The sequence below is a fragment of the Lissotriton vulgaris genome, chromosome 5, assembly GCF_964263255.1.
Source record: "Lissotriton vulgaris chromosome 5, aLisVul1.2, whole genome shotgun sequence".
NCBI classification, from domain to species: Eukaryota; Metazoa; Chordata; class Amphibia; order Caudata; family Salamandridae; genus Lissotriton; species Lissotriton vulgaris.
Genome location: NC_141693.1, coordinates 869,848,859 through 869,855,691, shown reverse-complemented (window position 1 = coordinate 869,855,691; position 6,833 = coordinate 869,848,859).

Below are 6,833 nucleotides of genomic sequence, written 5' to 3'. Positions count from 1 at the left end.
AGGACAAAAATGACCCCTCACGGGCGCACCACCTTCGGGGTAACTGGCAGGTACTCACCAGATTGGGCCCCTTTTCTCATCATAGGCAGTCATTTTATTGTCCAGAAAAAGAAAAGAAAGAAAGAAAAGTGTCCAAATAATAAAGAATTATTATGTGACGTGCAGGGGAGCCATGAACAATCTCACTCCACCGGTGACAAAGTGATTACAATCAAACAGGCACACCTCTCTCGACACTTTAATTTTATTTCTTGGGTGTGGTCTGCTGAATTAAAAAGGGAAAGGAAGAGGTAGCAATCATTGCATACCAATACCTATTGCCAACATGTTTCTCTGCCTCAAACAATTTCCATCAGATTCTTCAGGGCTGAAAACTTTGTCACACCACCAATATTGGACACTTTGTTCCCTTTAGACCTCTGTCAGCTCTCATCTCTCACACCAGCTGCAGAGGGAACGAATGGCAAAAAGTAAACTCCTCACGTGAGTCCTCTTAGAAAACTGCACCGTGATAGTATTATCAATCGTCTACCGTGTTACGGGGCTCTTTATCTCGTCCAAGGACACAGGAGCTGAGAATTTACTGCTCGTGAAAGGAAGTGTGAGGGAAGATAGCAGCCCATCACAAAATGGTGGGCAAGTAACAGGGTGGGCAGAGACAGTCCCGCAGGCAAAGGGGCACCAAAACCCACGCACCTAAATAATTTAGAAAGATGTCTTTCAGCCCCTCCCGTTGGTTCGCAACTTGTAAAGCAAAGGCATGTACATTTTAGTTAGAAGCATCCAAATCTGCCCAAGCGGCAAATGATTTCGAACGATTTCAAACAAATAGTAGCTAGTTGTAAGCTTGCTTTTAAAATATGTGCACACATCTTTCTTCCAATACACTCCACTCCCATATAACAGCTCTCCGTCTGAGCAGGTCTATATTGAAGTGTTTTAGAATGTTCAGAGTAAAGCTGGAAATGATAACATGGTTAGTTGTTAAAGGGAAAGTAAGATTCCGATCACCTTCCTTTCTCTTTTGCCCATGAATGCAATAGAATTTTAGAAGGGAGTAAAGCATACTATATTAAGGGGTTGGTTATGCAGAGTGATGGACACATCCTTTTTCCCACAGAAAGGTTATTGTGAAGAAGAATCCCTGATCTTCAAAAATGGATTGAATATTGCACATTCGGTAAACAATTAGATCAATACTGGGAGGAGCAGGAGGCTTATGTGCCCTAACATTAGAAACACGGTTGTCTACAAACATATACATTTTCTAACAACTCGTTATTTTCAGCATGGTTGCCAATTCTGTATTAGCCTATCAGTGTGCTTAAAAAAATTAAAGTCATATTCAACTCCCTGAGCTTTCACTCATGATTCAAAACTCAGGAAGTACCATATAATGTCCAGAGATAGACATATCTATACAATGGAGTTTAAATGGGTTTCGCACTGGGGGTGGCACACCTGTGCCCATTCACGGATTAGCTTTGCCCCTTGCTTCCCTAGTGGCCATCACCTACCTAAGTCTCAGATAATAAATCAGGGAAGCGAGAACGAAAGTCCCGAGTTGGCTTGGAGATTGAAACCAGGAGCACAACTAGACCCGAACTTCAGGGCGGCTACTACACCCAGCCAGGGCAGGCTCTAGCACTGGTCGCACATGGTGCAAGTCTTTTTTGGTGCCCCTCCCCTATTTCCTCCTTCTTCATGAATTCCCACACTACCACTCACCATCAATGCACCTCATCTCACTTTGGCACCTTTCTGACAAACATCTCATTTTTTATAGCACTAATCACACTCAGTTCTGTGATCTGCATGGAACATGTTCTTTCTAGAAGGCACATTAACCCTCTGCGCTTTGTGGGTGGCAGGTGTGCCCATGTGAGTCCATGGTGAGCGATGCAACAGTGTGAGAGTAGGGTAAGAGGCGTGACTGCAGGGTGAGTGAGGTGACCATATGAATTTGGGTGCGGATGTAAGTGCAGAGTGGGACGAAAGTATGCTAGGTTAGTGATGGGATTATTTGATTGGATAGCAGAATGAGCAGTGAGGGGGACAGGTGAGTGAAGGGTGAGTAGTGTGCTTGTGTGACTGCAGGGTGAGTTACAGGGTGTACAACGCAAGTGCATTGTGAGTGCAGAGTGATCGCTGTGAGCGCAGGTTGAGCGAATGAATGGTGTGAGTATATGGTGATCAGAGTGAGTGCATTATGATCGCTGTGAGTGCAGGGTGAGCGTAAAAGTGAAGGGCGAGAATCAGCAGTGTGTTATCTAAATGCAGGGTGCATTCCCAGACAATTGAAGTAACTCAGCATGTTATTGACGGCGGAGTAGGGTTTCAGATATAAGTTAAACTATTGCTATCATGGCGTTATTAGGGATCGAGGGTGTAGGAAATAAATAATGTGCTGATCCTGCAAAAAACTTCCAGTCTTATGATTAGGGTTGCCAGCTCATTATGTTGTTGTCCCAGGCTGACTTATCTGTGCATACTTCGAACAGCAAATATAAATAGAAAGCACTTGTAATAGTTTTATAGGGCTGCCTGAATGATCTATGACTGATAATTAAAGGGAACAAAGACAGACAAGTCACATTAAAAATGAATACATTTTTTTTTATTTATAACCAGGGCACAAGTCCTAAAAAAAGACGTGGGGGGGACTAACCTAGTTAATCACTATGCAAGTGACATCATGGCGTGTGGCATCATGGATCGTGACATCACGGTGTCTGACAACACAGGAAGTAGCATCATAAGAAGTGACATCAGATCTTAAGCCTTCACATATATATTTAACATGTCTATCATAAGTGCATTAAAGAACATTTCCAGTATACAGGGAATCCCTCCTGATTTAGGCAGAAGATTTGCACTTTTGTAAGGTACACATAAAACAGTGTTGCCTTTTGTCAGTGTAAACTTATTCTACCCATAGTGCTTTACAAGAAAAAATTATGATATTTAAATTATTACAACGCCTCCTCAGGGGTAGTAAGCACTACATAAATGCTATATATTTTATGTAAATACTGGGAAAGATCAACACATCTGACATTCTTACAGTGCATGACTATCTCATAAACAGAGCCTGAACAGAGTGAAAAGCTGCCTCTTTTAAGTATGTGCGACGTGCTAACAAGGTGCGAGCCTTTGTTTCCCCTCTGCTGAATTTGCCTCTAGATGTGGTGCTCCTGACTGCTGCCAGCCAGGAGACTCCAACAAAAGGAGGTCTGATGACCCCTCAGATTGGACCAATGTTATGGGCCCAGCAGGAGTCTTAACATAAAGAAAGCCTTGTACCCGTCGGCACGTTATTGCGATTGAAAGCAGACAACAAACCATTACAATACATTGTGGGCACTTCCTTCGTCTACTGTGGTGCGTTGTTTATATATACTGAACATTGAGGACAAATAGAAAATGCCCTACTGCTAACAGCATAAGAAGCAAGCAACACACATATAATAGTTCAAATGAGTATGGAAACCTTCAAAACATTTGTGTGTGTTCGGAAAGCCCACTGAATAGGACATTTACTGTACCATGGCAATAAAAACTGTGCACTGTCCACCCACTTCTACACATAGGCAATGTGACTTTCCAATCAATATAATGGGGTAGTTTGTGTTTGAGGGGCATAGATACAATTTAAAATGTTATGTGTGCATTTGTTTAAACTGCTGGATTCTTTTCCCCCTACAGCAACACTTTCCAAGCTATTCCTTCTCGTTGCACTCCCACTTAGAGAAGAGGCAACAACTACTGCATCGTTTACTAATGCGAATTAAAATAATGCGTTTCATTTACACACATGCTCAGTACAAAGAAAAAACGTAAGTAAAACAAGAGGAAAAAAACAAGTTTTACAATAATAACTGTTTGGTAGTGGAAGCCGTGGTAGGCCTTTACCTAGAGCTTTCAACCCAGAACAGACACATGCAAGGGCCAAGGGCATTGGACACTTTCCAAGGGGAAAAGAACCCAGCACCAACTAGGCAAACGTAAAACATAAAATCAAAATAACCCGAGCATTCATGCCACTCTCAGTCATTAACCGCATTTCACCAATCACTGAGACCAGTTGTGGAAGTTTAAAAGTTCGCAGATTTATCCGAGCAAACACTTCAAGTGACTGCTGTCAAGAGTTTATTCATTTTAACCACAGTCCACAACATTAAGATGACAACATTTAGTAATAACAATCAATGCCATGGTCCGCTTGCTGCGAGTGTCTGTTATCTTGGGTAATACTCCATACAGATTTTAAGCTTTGCCCTATAACGCTCCTGCTCGCTCCTCCGACACTCACCTGATGTTATGCCTGGTCTCCAGCTTCTGTAGTAGGCAGGACGGGGAAAGGCTAGTAATAATTAAATTATGCCCGGCGGCCGCACAGACCCTCTGTCATCTCTCAGGGATGCCTCACCTCCTCCCGCGCGCTTTTTATTTGCGCACAATTGCGCATGACAATGGTTACCTCCGCGCAGACGCAGAGACATGTGGGCACCGCCCACCATTTAATTTATTAAAAAGGCTGCAGCAAGGTGTCTACCGCACCCGCGAGCGTAATGTAAGTGCTGGCTGCGCAGCCTCGGAGGGGCCCCCTGGAGCGCGGGCCCCCCCCGCAACGCAGGGGCTGCGGGAGTTTGTGTTACGCCCCTGGTGCACCAATAACTCTCAGGACTCAAAATTATATTTGCACTCTTTTTTCAAGTACCAGGACTTCCTGTATTTAAACATGAGGAGGTGTGTGCAACGTCAAGCGCAGCTGACGCATAGTTAAAGACTAGAGCACTACACCAGTACACTTAGAGGGATATGTACAAGGAAGTGGCGGAGAGAGGCGTTAGCCTTCCTGGCTTAAAGCCGCTCTCTGCCACTTCCGAAATGCAAGGCTGCACCATATTTACAAAAATGTGGTGCAGCCTTGCGTTTCCCCCGGTGAATCCCGAAAATATAGACAGGCCAGAATATCGACTCCAAAATATAGATAGGACAGAATATCGAATCACGAAATTATAGTCAGTCAGAATATCGAAATTCGGATAGAAAATATCACTTTCCATAAGATCGAATTTAAAATATCAATTTCCATAATATCGATATTTTTTTAGCGTTATGTATGGTAGTATATGTGTTAAAATTATGTATTATTTTTGTAATGTATGTTTAATTTTTTTAAAGTAATGAATGTTATGTAATTTAATTTTTTCAGTAATTTAATTCCGTTGTGGGTTTATAAGGGAATAGGGTGGGAAGTAATTTAAATATAGTAAATTAAATATGAATTTTTATTTATATGTATTGATCATTAATTGATTGACAATTAACTATTAGTTGGTAATACATTTTTATTAATTGGCGATTAATTGTTATTAATTAGTAATTAATTTTTATTAAATGATTAATTGATAATTATGTTTAATTGTATTATTTATTATTTGGAGTGGGTTGTGGGTTTATGGGGAATAGGGTGGGAAGTAATTGAATTGTAATAAAGTAAATATTTATTTTTATTTATATGTAACGATAATTAATTGCTTGATAATTAATTATTAATTGGTAATAATTTTTAATAATTGGTAATACATTTATATTAATTGGTAATTATTGTTTATTAATTGATTAATTGATAATTATGTTAATTGTATTTTTTATCATTTAGAAAGGGTTGTGGGTTTACAGGGGAATATCATGGGAAGTAATTTAATTATAATGAAGTAAATATTTATTTTTATTTATATGTATTGATAGTTAATTGATAATTAATCATTAATTGGTAATGAATGGTTATTAATTGGTAGTGAATGTTTTTAATTGGTAATTAATTTTTATTAATCGGTAATTCATTTAATATTTTTTTTATTGGTATTGATAATTAATGTAATCTTATTTTAATATTACATTATTACTTTCCCTACTGTTGCACTCTCAGGAGTGGGAATAGTAATATTTACCCCTATGCTATCCAACGCTTTCCCTACTGTTGCACTCTCTGGAGTGCAAATAGTAATTTTTACCCTCCCGCTATCCAACGCTTTCCCTACTGTTGCACTCACTTGAGTGGGAATAGTAATTTTTACCCCCCCGCTATCCAACGCTTATCCTACTGTTGCACTCACTGGAGTGGGAAGAGTATTTTTTACCCCTACGCTATCCAACGCTTTCCCTACTGTTGCACTCACTGGAGTGGGAATCGTAATTTTTACACTCCTGCTATCCAACGCTTTCCCTACTGTTGCACTCACTGGAGTGGGAATAGACATTTTTACCCCTAGGCTAGCCAACACTTTCCCTACAGTTGAGCTCACTGGAGTGGGAATAGTAATTTTTAACCTCCCACTATCCAAATCTTTCCCTACTGTTGCACTCTTTGGAGTGGGAATAGTAATTTTTAGCCCTACTCTATCCAACGCTTTCCCTACTGTTGCACTCATTGGAGTGGGAATAGTCATTTTTACTCTCCCGCTATCCAAAGCTTTCCCTACATTTGCACTCTCTGGAGCAGGAATAGTAATTTTTACCCTCCCACTATCCAACGCTTTCCTTACTGTTGCACTCTTTGAGTGGGAATAGTAATTTTTACCCCAACGCCATCCAAACCTTTCCCTACTGTTGCACTCACTGGAGTGGGAATAGAAATGTTTACCCTCCTGCTATCCAACGCTTTCCCTACTATTGCACTCTCTGGAGTGGGAATAGTAATTTTTACCCCTACGCTATCCAACATTTTCCCTACTTTTGCACTCACTGGGGTGGGAATAGTAATCTTTACCCCTTCGCCATCCAACATTTTCCCTACTGTTGCACTCACTGGAGTGGGAATGGTA